Source organism: Mesoplodon mirus (assembly GCF_964341445.2).
Source record: "Mesoplodon mirus genome assembly, chromosome: 12".
NCBI lineage: Eukaryota > Metazoa > Chordata > Mammalia > Artiodactyla > Ziphiidae > Mesoplodon > Mesoplodon mirus.
The window spans coordinates 26,121,097-26,136,913 of record NC_138988.1 but is presented as its reverse complement, the minus strand read 5'-3'; the positions used below and the strand labels follow the sequence as shown (position 1 = coordinate 26,136,913).

At 40.3% G+C, this 15,817-nt stretch overlaps 1 protein-coding gene across 3 annotated transcripts in view; it reads left to right on the top strand.

The window, feature by feature from the left end:
• The window catches only part of ATXN7 (ataxin 7), a 132,824-nt gene that overhangs the window by 2,828 nt on the left and 114,179 nt on the right, over positions 1-15,817 (top strand). Inside the window, exon 1 of one of the 3 annotated variants that reach the window (XM_082639431.1) lies at positions 1,119-1,250. The exons of the other annotated variants lie outside the window; for them this stretch is intronic. The gene's annotated coding sequence lies outside the window, so the exon portion shown is untranslated. Of the gene's footprint in view, positions 1-1,118; positions 1,251-15,817 lie in introns of those variants that run through there. 3 annotated transcript variants of the gene reach the window in all.

The window sequence follows — 15,817 nt, the reverse complement described above, 5'->3', positions numbered from 1 at the left end:
GTGGCTGTTTCTCAATTATACTTAAAAATTTATACCAAATACATTGATGGTCGATAAGCAGAGGCTTGAGCTTGACAACCATTTCTTGGAGTGAATGGTTCATTCAGTTCCACTCTCTACTGCTCTCCTGCAAAGATTCTGGAAGAAGAGAATTGTATTTTCCTTTCTTTAAACACCGAAGGAAGAGAGGATATTATGAGTGAAGAGAGAGATGAATGAAATGCTCATGGCCATAAAAATAAACTTGCTTCCGCTATTCCTGTGGTCTTTCCCTTTCCCTCTCATTTATTCCTGGTGAGCATTCTTGCCCTTTGCTTTCAAGTTGGAGAGTGGTTAGGAACACAGGCTTTAGACTCGAACCTGGACTTGATTCCCATTTCCTGAGCCAGCCAGCCAGCCTCTCAGAGTCTAGAAAAGATGACCATTAAATGAGATAAGAAAAGCAAAAGGCTTTGCTCAGTCATAGGCCCCTAGTAAGTGCTCAAAGGTGGTAGCCCTTTTGAGGATGGTTTTATTCTCATCTGTAGAAGGACATAGCTCATACGTTCTTTCAAAGAGAAAACCTTTAATCATACTCATTCCCACATAAACCTTCTGGGACCATCCTGCTTTCAATTCAGAAAAGCCTTTCACATCTTTCTGGTTACCATGGGTAGGTACCCCAGCATCTATAGGTCCTATTAGACCTGTCTACTCTTCTTAACAATGGGGTTGCATTCTCTGTTAGGCTGGCAGGCTATGTCTAAATCCTGGGTATGTCAGAGCCAAACTAATAAGCATGCACCAAGGTTCAGAGCTGTGAACCATTCAAAAATGACTTGATTTTATGGTCTAGAAAGAGATCAGCAAACTTTCTGTAAAGGATGAGGTAGTAAATGTTTTCAACTTTGCTGGCCACCCAGGTCCCCGTCACACCTTCCAACTCTGTCAGTGCATGGAGAAAGCAGCCATAGACAAAAGTTGAGTTGGCATGGCTGCATTCCAGTAAAACTTTGTGGACACTGATGCTTGAATTTCATATAATTTTTATATGCCACGAAATATTAAAAAAAATTTTTTTCAACCATTTAAAAATGTTGTGTACAGGCAGCAGCTCACGGTGTGTACAGGCTGAGGCTGGATTTGACCCATGCATGGGCCATAGTTTGCTGACCCCCTTGCTGAGAAGACCCGGAAGTCCTATAGGTTTATGAAGTCACCAAGCAGCACTCCCTGCAGCGATTTGCCATCTCAAGTATTCAGTGCTTTTGGTATGCAGACTTTATCTAATGCCCCCATCCTCCACATTAGCATGAGACTCCAGTGCAGTTAGTTGTTATTAGTTTTGGTGTGTGGCCTTACCTTCTTAGCACACGCATTGTACTCACCAGCAAATTATTTATTGCTAAAAATGTTCTCATTTCGCCCAGTTTTCTGTAGAGCTTGATGAGTGAGCCCTGTCCTGTGTCATGGTTTTGAAGGGAATCAGTGCCTTTGGAGCTGTCTTACGCCTCAAGTTCCTGTTACCCTCCCTGTGCCCTGGAAGGGAAGTAATTGATACTAGGCCTCAAGCTGCTAAGGAGCTGCTCTTACCTGTATGCAGCCTCCTCCACCCCCCTCTGCATGATGTTTGCTCAAATAAAGCACACAAAGATTCCTCTTGTGTTCTAACCCCTGGAGATTAGCTCCAGGATTGGTGTGTACAGAGCATGTAGATGTATATGTCTGTGTGTAATTTCATCCGGCCGTCACTGAAGCTCTGAGAGTCGCTTCTTCTAGTTTTCACCTTTTCTCTCTCTTGACCCTTTTCTCTTGGCCATTGTATAGGATGCAGATTTGGTGACCTACTGGTTGCTATAATTATTTTTTACTTCTCTTCCTGCCTTTTAGAATTATCTACTAATTGCTTGTTTTGCAGCAAATATGTTCTTTTTGGAGTTTAACTTTTCAAAACCACATTATGCTGGAAGTAAAACCCACTAATTGAGTATTTTAGAATTTTCCTCCTCCAAATGTAAACCTAATGCAATATCAGAGGCCTGAATTGATATTTTAGGTACTTAGTGATAAATTGCAGTTTTAAAGTTCTTGGCCATTTAATCTAAATGTTAGAAATGTAAAGTATGTTATTACGCTTAACATTTAAGGGTTTCCTTCTTTTGAAAAAGGTAAATTTGGTACATATTTTCTGGATGACACTTGGGGCAATATGAATCCAACAAAGTCATGAAATAAAATGGGAAGCCAACGTCTAGGAATTTATCTTAAAGAACCAGTCAGTCAAGGGTGCCTAGATGTGTGTGCCAGACTCCTCACTGCCCTGGTTTTTGTAATAGCAAAACACAGAAAGTAATCTGAATGCCTATTAATAAAGGGTTGATTAAGTCAATTAGAGCTTATCCATACAGTGAAATAAAATACTGTGCAATCTTTAAACAGGATGATGCGAGTTGATATTTATTGACATGGGAATGATGTTCAGGAAAACAGAGGATAGCCTGAGAATATGTTTAATGTGTGATTTTTAAGGTGGATGAAAGCCCTGTGTATAGAAACCTAAAAGAAAGTATCTGGAAAGATGTACACCAAATACTAATAAGAGCTTGTTACCTCTAGGTAATAATATTGTGGATGATCTTTTCTCTTTATGCTTTTTTGTTTGTTTGTTTTAGGTAGCACGTGCTGCTTTTATAATGAGGAAAAAATGATAAAGTTATTAAAGAATACACATACTAATGGAAAACATCTCCTATATGTGGCTAAATGAGGCCTCATTCCCTCATGGTCTGTGTTGTATTGAATGAGAAGTGAAATATGCTTTCTCATATGCCTTTAAAGATGTTTTCTATATTACTAATAAGCAAGACTATTTTCCAGACTCTTCTAGCAGGAAAGAAAAAATTCCATACAGGACTAAATAAATGTCAGTTTTTAGAAGAAACTCACTGAAAACACTCACAGACGCATAGGTATTGATAAAGAGAGTATGTTGTGCCTCATTTCTTGTTGTGAAGGATTCTTTTCCCCCTGTTGAAATTCTTATAAAACTGTAAGGAATTCATATGCATGGAGGGAGTATAGGCTAGTGGTTAAAAGCATGAGCTCCAACACTTTCTGTGTCGCTCTTGTCCAGTTAGAACTCAGTCTCCTCATCTGTAAAATGTGGGTAATACCATGCTAAGCTGTTGTGAAGATGAAGTGATAAGTGCTTAGCAGAGTGTGCCAGATACTTAGCAGTACCTAAGGAGGAAGAAGCGGTGGAAGGGGTGAGGGCATGATAATAACAGTAATGCTAGTGATAATAGTGCTGATAAGGGTGACATAGCTACTGATGTCTCCCCCTTCTACACATAGGTTTGCATGAGGGCAGAGCCTTGTTTGCTGCATTCATCAGCCTAAACCCTCTAACCAGACCAGTTACCTCGACCAAGACAGGTGTGTGGTCTAGTTTCACCCAGTCATGCTCCCTTTACCCTGGTATCACTATCAAACAAAAGAAGAAGGAGGAAAAAAAAAAGCAGTGCTCAGGGGCTCACAGGCATAGAGCTGGTGCTCCGTAAATCGTTGTTGAATGGATGGTAACCTAAAGCAAGCATTTTCTCTAGATAGTATGGGGTGAACTTTTAAAAGAGGGTTTTGCTCATTTTTCAAGTTTATATGGAAGGCGGTTCCAGGCAGAGAAACTGTTACAGGGAGAATCTGTTTTGAGTTCTCTAGTTTTTAGACTAAGTTTTTAGACATAGCAATTTTGCTTCATTTTTCTTCTCTTAGCCAGTTACCTTCAATTCCAGCTCAATCCTGTTTGTACCTGCATCCTTGTGGTATAACTATGATAATTGGAGAAAATTTTCACTTTATTTTCACCTAAGTTAGCTGGGCTTTGGAGTATGTTCTACCTCCTGCCTAAACCTCTGTATTCTGACTGAGGTACATTTCATTGTTTCTGTGGAATTAGAAGCATTGACCTGGCTGTAAAGAATGAGAAGTGTAACCACATCTGCCTGTGACAGTTATTTGGAAACACTGGAGTGTTGAGTTCCTTCCTAGGAAACTTTAGGAAATGCATGGAATAAAAGAATGTAGACATATTATGATAATTCATGAAGCACATCTATCAGTTATCTATTGCTGAGTAATAATAACCTGCTCCAAAATTTTGTGGCTTAAAACAGTGATCATTTTTTTGCTTACAGTTAGGGCAGGGCAGTTCTTCCACAGGTCTTGCCTGGCCTGAGATCAAATCCTAAAAGTTAAGGAAAGTTAATCTCTGTACCAGTGCTTCTTAAACCCCTTGCTAAAGACACTTGCATGGGGCAGGGAGAGAGAGTGAGAAGTGGGAGGAAGCAGATCTTTAACAATCTCAAAAGAACAATCCATTATCTTAAAATTCGACATGAATTTTGTATTCTACTCCATGATGCATGCCTTTGTTTTACCATAAAATTAAGTCTAAATTACTTGCCAATCAAATTAAATTTTATCTCCCAAATCTCTGAGCAAATTGCATCTTCTAGACTCAAAATAATGACTAATCAGCTAAAGGTCTTCGGTTGTAAGCAACAGAAACTAAATCTGGCCACTTTAAGTGAAAAGGAAGTTGCTGGAAGGATGTGGTGTAGCTCTCAGCATTGACAATAGAGCTGAAGAACCAGACCTCAGAATGGATCAGATCCAGAGCAGCTTCAGGGATCCACGTAGCGGGACTCGGTGGAGAGTGTCCTCGGTGTGCCCGACTTCATAACTTCTCCAATTGTTTTTAACCCCTCTCTCTATTGAGTGTGTCTCTCTCAGGCTCAGACTGCGTGCTGGCAGGTGCCTTGGTTCCTGCCTCACCAAGAAAGTACCTGTTGGGGCAATTATCATTGGATAATTGTTATCCAATAACAATTATGTGGACGCAGGGCTGGTAAAACCACGGACGTCCACGGTCTAAACATTTGTGGGCCTCTGTGTGTGCGTTACTTTGTGCATTATCTATCACATTTAATACTTGCAACACTTCGCTCCCTCCCAATCCTACATGCCTCTTAAACCCCAGTTTGAGACACAATCTTGTGGTTCCACACCACTTATTTCCATTTCAGCTAATCTTACCACTGAAAGTGCAGTAACATATTTATCCATTTCTTATGTGGTAATCTTTTATAAAACAGTATGCATTTCCCTGATATTTTAGAAGAAAAGCACATGGACTGTAATTTAACCATTTTTTGGTAACAGAGTCCCTGTGAAGAACATTTTTACCCAGTGCATAGTGATCCCTTCAGGACACAGTGAGATAAATACTGTTACTGGCCTCTGCACTAAATGTCCCAAACTGTTCTGCGTTTGTTTCTCTCTCTTCTTGAAATGTCTAGCTGCTTTCATTGTATTCTTGCTAATACCTTAAAATAAACATTTTAGACCTTCCAGCTTATAAGCTGAAGGGACAACCTATGTTTATATAGCCTTTAGAGTATAAGTTAAACCATGCTTCAATCAGCAAAATGTGCAAATACAATGTGATTTTATTCAGAGCATTTTCACATATTTTCCTGTTTTATACTCTCATCTTTTGAAGTCAGAGAAGAGCATATTTTCCCCTGTTTTTTAGCTGAGAATATGGTTTAGAAAAGGTAAGCAGTTACCCTTGCAGCATATGACTGTTGGCAGGAGAACCCCTGGGTACTTTGATTACCCATGCCTTTGCTGAGGGCAGTTCTAGAATGGTGGTTTACCAATTGCAGAAGCCCCTTATCCGGTTACTCAAGGTCCCAGGCTGAATTAGAGATGGGTGAACCTACGATTAACCTCTTAACTGTGGGCACACTGGTGTGTAATGGAGGTATCTAATGGTTTCCTTGGTCATTTGCAGCCGCTTTTGTTTACTCTTGCTTTGGAGTCCCAGCATCTTTTTATTTCCCCACAGATAACCAGTGGAGAAGCCGCTGATTTACCCCACCTCTTCTTCCCATGATTAGCTGGTTTTGAAGTACCTCTTGGAGCCCTTTAGTCTGGCCTTTTTTACTTCCCCAGGATGTAATCACCACCTTTGGTGTAGTCACTTGTCCTTCCAACCCCTGGACTCTTCTTTTAAATGGTCTGCCCTGTTTTCTGCTCTTCAGGTCCGTCACTACAAGAGATTTTGAGAGGAGCACTTGACGCTTTTGTTTAATTAAGTTTCCAGACAGTGTTCTGTTAACAACAGGATTGTATGTTAGGCCTTTTCCGCCTCGGTTTTAAAGTTTCATTGTCGTCTGAACCATCAACATGATCATAATGGCAATATGGTGGTTCTTGTTTGGCCATAGAGACGTCCCAAGACTTTTCTGTAGCTTTAGAACCTCGTTTTAGCATTTAACACTAGTTTTTAAATTATCTCTCTTTTTCTAATTGGTTTCAGGCACTGATTTCTACAGCTTTTAAACATGTTCTGTTAACAACACTAGTCAAAAATCTAATTTTCTCATGGTCTCTTGCATTTCTAATTTGTATTATGGTCTCATTTTTGCAGACATTTTTAACCTTTAGGATCCTTTTTTTTTTTTTTTTTTTTTTTTTTTTGCTGTACGCGGGCCTCTCACTGCTGTGGCCTCTCCCGTTGCGGAGCACAGGCTCCGGACACACAGGCTCCGCGGCCATGGCTCGCGGGCCCAGCCGCTCCGCGGCATGTGGGATCTTCCGGGATCGGGGCACGAACCCATGTCCCCTGCATCGGCAGGCGGACTCTCAACCACTGCGCCACCAGGGAAGCCCCCTTTAGGATCCTTGAACTTAATCGTGAAGAGTGCTAACAAAGTTCTGCATTGAAAAATGCATACTTTTCATTGCTTTGTATTTTATTCACTTTTTTATCCTTAAAATTTAAAATACTGAACACAAAAGGAGATTAAATATCTCCTCTTAGCTGCTCTTAAGAGGAGATATTTAAGACTCTAGTCTCTGCTCCCTGCACTCCTCACCCTGCTGATTATTATTGTTCTGGTAGTTATAACTATAAATCGAAGTTGGAAAAGAGACCATTTGCCATTACATTAGGACAGTTTAAATGGAGTCACTTGTTCAAATTTACTAGCTTCCTGAAGCTAGTAAAGATGTTTATGGTTTCTAAGATTCCTTGTTAATTTATTTCAACACAAGACAGTGAATAATACATGTTTAGCTATTATAGTGATGAGAAAGGTAGCTCCTAGAAAGCTAGTACATATTCCAGCTTTCTGTTTAGAACTGTAAATGGCACTGAATTGAAAAATCAGTTGTCATAGTAAACAGCAGTGATGATGTCATAGTAGGCAGGTTTCTGAGTGTGTCTGTTGCTTTAGCTGACTGCCAGCAACGATTAGCTTTCTTTTCCAGAGAGCTGGTGTCAAGTGTTAATCAGCTATAGACTGGAAAGTTTTTACTGGCTAACATTTGTGGTGCAAGAAACACCAGTCTGTTTTTTATCTGTAGTCTCTTAGCCATATCATTGCTTATGATATCACGCATGTGATATTGAGTGGTATTCTTACAAAAAGAAACAGTTCCATTTTTCGTCTGTATTAGGAGTGCTTCAGAGTATGAAAATAGTGAATTTTGACCTTGAAGAGTCTAAATTATCTCAGGTAAGGTTGTGATGTGTCCCAGAAAAAAATTTACACATTAAACCCAGTTTATCATTCTTGTTTTTTACATTTAGAATAGTTTCTTAATTTGAAAACATAGTTCATAAAAAGTAGTATTGAAAATGTTAAAATACACAAAAGCTAAGAAAGGTAACTTGGATTTTGAGTTTCAAGAATTACATAAACTTGGTTCTTACAGAAAGCTGAAATTCCAGAATGCTTATAAGGTTTTTGTTTAATAATTTTTCCCTGATTTGCATAAGTCAGAGGTGTTTGTAGAAAATTTGGAAAATTTCACAAATACACAGAAGGAAATAAAAGTTACTCATACTTCTACTACCTAGAGATGCCACTATTAACGTTTCATGTATGTCCACCTAGCTGCTTATAGAGTTTGCCAATAAAATATCCTTTGAAATGAACACTTAAGGGTAACAAGTGTTAGAAATGGATATACTACAGTGAGAACCAAGTTTTGTTAATTCCACTGCTTCTCAGTGTTTCCTTCAGGCTGAAGAGAGAGGCCTCCCCGCTGGGGTGGGACATGAGGGCTATCTTGCTTTTTGGCCAGCTTTTGCTGAAGTGTAGCAGAGCATCTTTTCTGCAGACTGTAGTGTATCTGCCTGTCTTTATCTTAGCAACTCTTGCTGTCAGCTCTGAATGCCTGCTGGTTGCAGACAGAGACATTTGGAGTCTTTGTTGGAGTGGCTTGTTGACATAAGCCCCATGGATTCTTATCAACCTCCTAGAAGGATTCTTTCAATCAGCTCTTGATTGATCAAAAGAATGCCCCAATATTCAGAAATATAGTAACCTCCAGGGTAGTCGTGCCAAGTGAAAGCAAGGTGGAGTGTTTAGAGACTCCCAGGTGATTTCAATTAACATCTAACCTCAAATCCAGTCGCCTTGGTAAAAAAATCCGAAGGAGCTCAGAGCAGATTATGGTATAAGCATATGCCAGTCCTTGCCATTGGAAAAGTGCTAATCTGGTCAGCTCTGTTAAAGAGACAAGCGAGGCTGAGCAAAGCAGAATTTCTCATCCTGTTCATCTTTTGCCTAGTGCAGACGTACCCTGTGAAAGAGAGAAAGAAGGAAAGGTCACAGGCAGGTGGCTAGTAATACAAGATGGTTGGCTTTTCTTTCTGTGTGCCTTGGCTAGTGGTAAGCAGATCCTCAGGTCTGAGAAAATAGCAAAGTGAAGTGACACACAGGACAACTTCCCCAGGCAGTGATACAACTTCTGGGTATTCAGTGTGAAAATACAGTGCTGACTTTGATTCCAAAGCCCTCAGGGAGAGGAAACCCAGGGAGAAATTGGAGGAGGTGGCATCTCTTTGTAAACATTTTATTTTTCACATGTAGCAGACTCCTGCCTAGAGAATTGTTACGTGTCAGCCCCTCCATTCTGCCAGCTGTTTTTCAAGAGCGCCCTCTCATGTTCTCTTGAACTGACCAGTTTAAAAGGTGTCACTTCTGCCTGAGAAACCTAAGAGCTTACATGCAGTGCTTGGTGTGAAGGAATTGCTCTGGAAAATGAATAACCTTTGTGATAACTGCTCACATGCAAAGGAGGGAGACTACTGGTTTTACAAGTCTGGTTTGAATTCTTAGTTCTGGCTGGAAACAGAGTCCAACTCTGATGGTTCAGGACTTTAATGAAGGGGTAATTTTCAGAGAGTGGGCAGAGTTAAGGGTGACATGGGGTTCCTGTCACCCAGAAACTAACAGCAATGGGAAGCTGTTATCACTGCTAGGTGCAAAGGAGCAAAGAGAAGAAATAGCATTCATTCCTCGAGTCCAAAGAGAGAGCTAGAGCCAAAGAGGAGGGGCTGTCTGACAGGCGTAATAGCCCTGGAGGGATTCAGCCACTGCCAGAAAATGCAGCCCAGACCAGGGAGAGAATAAAGAAGCAACACTCCCCTCCCCCACTTTCTTTCCTCCCTCTTTGATCTCCTTCCAGTGCCTTCTATTGGCCAAACCCACCTGGAAGCCTGACTGCATGAACCTAGTGATGCTACCCATAGAGGTCAGCCTCTGGGGCACAGAGCAGGGCCAGAATGGCGGAAAATTGGTCTGGGGATGGAAAAAGGATCAAACAGAAAATTACTAGCACAACCTAGTAGCATATTCATAATCCCAGTTTCATCATTTTATCTTATCATCCTCATCTCCTGAAATCCCAAAATAAACCCTCAAGTATATGAGCTATTGGTTATGACTCAGTTATATATTTTAATATAAGTAGCCTAAACAGTTACCCTACCCTTATCAGAGTTATTAAATATTCAAAGAGAGAATGTGAACAATTCTCAGAAGAATTGGAAAATCACTGAAAGACCTTCTGTTGGGGCATTTTGTTGTTGGTTAAAATTAAACTAAGATTAGAAAAAAATGCATGCGAACTGTACAAGTGATTTATCCTAAAATATAAAAATAGTAATTTCAATCACACATTGGTGAGATGGGTTTTTGTTGTTAAAATTAAGCTGCAAAAAGAAAGCAGAGCTTTTTTTTTTTTTTTATCCTTGCCAATTATCCCTTCAGATCTATTTCACTAAGGTAGGGTGGAGATTCTTACTCAGACAATCTAGAAATAGAAGAAGAGATTTTTAGCTGTTAAAAGAGGATATGTTTCAATCCATAACTGTTGTTTGGCTTTGAGAGATAGAAAAATAAATAAGATATTTACTCTGCTTTCCAGAAACTTATGACCAAACAGTGAAAAGAGGTTCACACCCATCTAATAATAATCAGCAATAGGAACTTTAATAGAAACATCAGCTGTGGACTTAGTAAGAGGGAGACGTGGGCTTCCCTGGTGGCGCAGTGGTTCAGAGCCCGCCTGCCGATGTAGGGAACACGGGTTCGTGCCCCGGTCCGGGAAGATCCCACATGCCGCGGAGCGGCTGGGCCCGTGAGCCATGGCCGCTGAGCCTGCGCGTCCAGAGCCTGTGCTCCGCAACGGAGAGGCCACAACAGTGAGAGGCCCACGTACCACAAAAAAAAAAAAAAAAAGAGGGAGACGTGGTTTGTCTTCCCAAAGATTCTTTCATATGGCTCATAAATATTTATCGAAAGTATACTTGCTGTGTCCTAGAAGTACAGATGATAAAAAGATACCAAATGGCCCTGACCTCAGGGAGCTGGGGTCAAAATAAGCATTTTACTACTGTTTCATCAAGGGCAGCCAATCATTTGGTGCCTTACCGTTGCCTCAGTGATGGATGACATCCAGAATCCTTACCATGTTCTACTGTGGTCCTCTGCTCTGGCCCCACCTACCTCTCCAGCCTCCTCAGGTGCTCTGGCCTCTTAGTTCCTCGAATATGACATGCTTTCTCAGAGTCTCTTCTCTTGAGTTTCCCTTGCCTGGAGAGTGTGCTGCCACCCTCATCTCTGAACACCTCTTCTGTCTCCTGGGCCCTCCTGATCCCAGTTTAAATGCCACCTCTTCATAGAAGCCTTCCCTGACCTTCCAGACAAATTCCACGGATCTTGTTACTTTCTGTCAAACCCATATGTATTCAGGTACCCTGCTTTTACTCCTTCAAGCACCTTTCCACTTATTTGTGTAAAGTTTCGATGGCTGTCTTCCTTAGCAGAATGTACGCACCACGAGCAAGGTACCTGTCTGTCTGTTTCACAGTTATGTCCTTAAGTGCCAAGCATGGTGCTCAATAAAGAGTTGTAGAAGGAAGGAAAAAACTGGTTTCAAGCCCTGGCCCCTACCACTCACCAGCTCTGTGACCTTTGTTATTTCACCACTTGGAGACTCAATTTCTTATCTGTAGAATGGGGATAATGGTGATAATGGCACTTAGTATGTGCTAGGCACTCTGCTTTATTGGTCTTATCTCCTCCATTAATTCTCATCGGGAGAGGTGAACTGATTTGCTTGAGGTCACATAGTTTGTTAAGTAGAAAACAGGATTTAAATCCTGATCTAATTCCAAAAACTGATTGCTCTTTTCCAGGCCTGTGATTGTCCTGGGGGTAAATCCAGGAGGGGAGAAGGTCCTTGATACAAGGTAGCATGGATGCCCAGGTTGGGAATGTTAACATGAATGAGGAAGCCAGCTGGAGATCTCTTAAACCAGTTTTAGGGAATCAGTGTGTGTGATTAACTCCGTTTAGATGGAGAGGTAATGACTTGAGCCCTGAAGAAGCTAGCTGCATCTAGAAGTGGCCTGTAGTATGAGTGCCCTGAGGCAATCACTGGGGCCAAAGAGTGAAGCGCCTTGCAAACTGAGCCAGGGAGTTGCTACTTTCTGTAAAATGCTGTAGGGAGACCTCAATGGGTTTTATTTATTGAAAATATTTTGGAAGTAGGAAGTCTCAGTTTGGAGTCCCTTTGGGGGCAGAAGTGTCCAAAGCTCTCTCAGTTTGCATCTTTGTAGCAAAGGATACGTTTTAGCTGATTCTTTCGTTCCACTGTAGCACCTAGTGCAACAGTGTTTGAAAAGGAAGCACCAGTGTGAGGTAAGGGACAGATGTTTATGTTCAGTTGTTTGATATAATTCTGTTATTGTTGGTTATGGTTTTTCTGTAAGAGTATGCCTAGCCCAGAGGGGTGGCACCTGTGCACAAGTTACTTCACCTCTCTAGCCTCAGTTTCTCATTTGGAAATTAGGGACAATTAAAATATCTATTTCATAGGCCTGGCGTGCTGCATCCACACAGTGTCTGGCACAAAATAAGCTTTCAGGCATTGTTAGCTGTTCTCGTTAATATTTCCTGTCCATTCTGGTCCGTGCCTCTTGAATGAATGGGCATCGTTTACTTATCAAAGACAGGTTGACTGGGGCATAGGAATTGACTTTTTTTTTAAAGATCATGATTTTAGGGTTTACAAAGATAGTAAAACTGGCAATGAAAAAAAGGCAATGGCACACCCTAGTTGGACAGTCCTAGTGTTTCCTAGATGTGATTATGATGAAACGTAAAGCGTGAACACAGGCTAATTCTTACAGAATCCATAGTGTGGGCCGGGGCTTTGCTTTCCATGCATTCTCCCTGAGAAGTAGGTTTGATTATATCTATTTTACAGATAGGAGGTTATTATCTTTTCTAAGATGTTATAAGACAACTCTGGAAGTAGACACTAAACCATGTGCTTCTCCAAACCGTTTTGTGCCTTCAGCTTTGTCAAGGCCTGACTTATCTTCCAACAACTTCAACAACTCTGCTGGGAGGGAAAAATGGGAACAGAGCTAATTTCTTTTGAATCTATAGGATTAATTGGAAGCACTAGGCATAGTGTGCTGTCTAGTGCACAGAAGAGGCTCAAGAAATGTTTACTGAATATAAATCTTAATCAGATTGAGTGAGAAAAAGATGACAGAAAATCAGCATTAGGTGCTGGCTCCAGCCTATTTTCTATTTAAAAAAAAAAGGCGGGGGGTGAGGTCACTAACTATTTTATTAGCATAGTCTGTTTACACAGACTAATGGCTGGAGTCTGAGGTGAAGAATTTTCCTGTGTGTGTTGCATGTGATTAACTCCATTCTGTGAGGTTCAGTTATCTATGGAAATCTGTTTGTTTCCCATTAGGTAACCCCTGATGCCCAGGAAGCTCCTAGCTCTGTCCTTGTGTTGGGCTGATTAGTTTAGTCTCAGTTAAGATAAACTATGTGTAACCTTAAAATATTCAGACCATAAATAGGAAAGTGTAGCTGCTGTCATTGGTCATCATCAATGTATTTCATAGATAGATCTGATATTTCTGTTTTCCTTTAACTCAGGTAATTAAGAGCTGACATAAAAGAAGTACCATATAATGGTAATGGGGGGGAGGGAGAGAAAAGAGGAGACCTTCTTGCATTTAAAAAAAAAAAAAAGTTCATTCTGTTTCTCCACTGCCGCCCCCCACCCCACCCCGCCCTGCCCCGGAACTTTCTTTGCAATAGGCATTTATTGTCATATCAAACCTGAAAGTTTGGCCAGTCAGATGGTAGTTTGATTACTAAGCATCCTCTTCATGATTTAGCATGTTATACCACAAAGTGAAGATACTTAATGGGATAATTGTGTTGATTTACTATGCAAGTAGTTCATACAGAAATTTAGAAGTGTCAAACATTAAAAGACTTTGATAAGCCCCAATTCCCAGATCTTGGTTTCTAATACCATTTCCAATAAAAGGAACGACACATGACTTAATTCTATGGCTGGGGCAGGGAATAAGCAAGATCAGCCTGGAGGGTATTCTAATGCCAGAAAGCAAGAAAGTGATGAAACAAAACACACATACACAACACACAATGAATGATGAGGTATGTCAAAGGGACACAGGAGCCTGAAAGAGTGCCCAGTGGTCACAGCTGGGATGATTTAACTAAATAATGTAGTTTTAAATTATAACCCAAGATATAAAATAAATATAAATAAAAAATATATAATGTACCTATAATAAATACTAATAAAATATATATAATATGTAATATATATATATATATATAGCAAAATAATAATGTAAAGCACATACCCCTGAGTCCATACTGATACAAATAAATGATTGAATAAGTAAAGCAAATTAGAATAGATAAATTTTCTTTGTGGAAGAATTCCAAACGATTTTTGTCGATAATCCCCTGAAAGGAAGTGTAACATAACTGCCCATCCCTTAAATGTGGGCCTTGCACAGTGACTTCCTTCCCCAGAGTACACTATGGAAAGAGGAGGGAGAACCTTTACAGGGGAGACACCTGACAGACACTACTTCAGCCAGTTGATCAAGTTGACAACAACAGTGACAAATGAACACTTGACATGACATAACAAGGGTGGTACTTGAGCTCTGTGGTCTTCCTCCCCCAATCCAAGAATCTCATTATAATCCTGAGAAAAACACTGGACAAACAATTCAGCACTTTCTACAAAATACCTCACCAGTACTCCTCAAAACTGTTGTCAAGGTTATCAAAAAAGGAAAGTCTGAGAAACTGACATGTTCTAGAGGAGGAGAAGGGAGACATGACAACTAAATGTAATGTGATGTGGATGGGATCCTGGAGTGCAAAAAGGACATTAGGCAAGAACTAAGGAAATCTGAATAAACTATGGACTTCAGTTAATAGTAATGTGTCAGTATTGGTTCATTAGTTATGACAAATATGGCACACTAAGAGGTGAACCATAGGGGAAACGGGGTGGGGTGTATAGGGACTCTGTTTAATCTTTACAACTTCTCTGTAAACTTAAAAATCATTCTAAAATTAAAAGTTTATTTTTAAAAAAAGACTGTGGCAAAGATTAATCTATAGTTCAAGTTTAATTTTCATCATGCTGGGAGCCTGAAGTAAATAAAACAGCCCATGGTGTTCTAGGATGATTATGGTGTAAAGTGGGGCAATTTCCTTGCTGTTGTCTTGTAAAGCCATGACAGTTTGTTTGCAGAATCAGAGAATGCAGTATTTCTAAATGTTCTCTTGTGGAATTTCCTACTGGCATGACTTTCTTCCCCCTTTGCTTCTGCCCAGTAGCAGTCCCTTGAGTGGCATTTGCTGTCCTAGTTAATCAGAGGGTAGGAGAAATGAAAAACTCTCCTCTTCCCCCTCCTACGAAGTTTCAATGGGCACTGGAAATGTAGGTCAAATTGCATCACTGTAGAAAGGAGCGAACAGGAAGGTATTTATGAAGTGCTGCCAGCCTCTCTTTAGATTCCGAGTCATGATGAACCAGTGTTGAGCCAGCTTAGGTGTGAGATACAGGGAATCGGGGAGTCATGTTTTTGATGTAGTCCCAGAATGTTACATTTTAGTCAGTGATAAAAAGATCTCTGTCTAAAGCCCTAGTGAAAATAACTTACACTGGCTTTAATTACACTGGCTTCTGGAATTCTTTTTGTCTCATTTATTATTGGCACATTGCAGCAATTTATATTAATTTAGCCAGAGAGATGTTTGAATTGTAGAAATGATTGCCATGTGTACATAAGAAAATAAATCTCATATTTGATAATCACATAAGTCTAATGATGCATTTTGCAAATTGCATATAATCATATGCTCAATGGGATCTTGATACCACAAATAGGTTGTAATATTCAAAGTATACTATTTCATGGCTCTCTATTTTTTTAATGGCAGAATCTTACAGATTTTAAAATAAGTCTTTAAATACATGCTCTTATTTTTTACATATTGTATACTACCTGCCCTTTGTAAGACATCCAGATGTTGGCTGCCAAAGTGGTCCATGTTACATTGTCCTGAACAGTATGCATCCTGACAGCAAAACCAGTTCTAAAACCTAC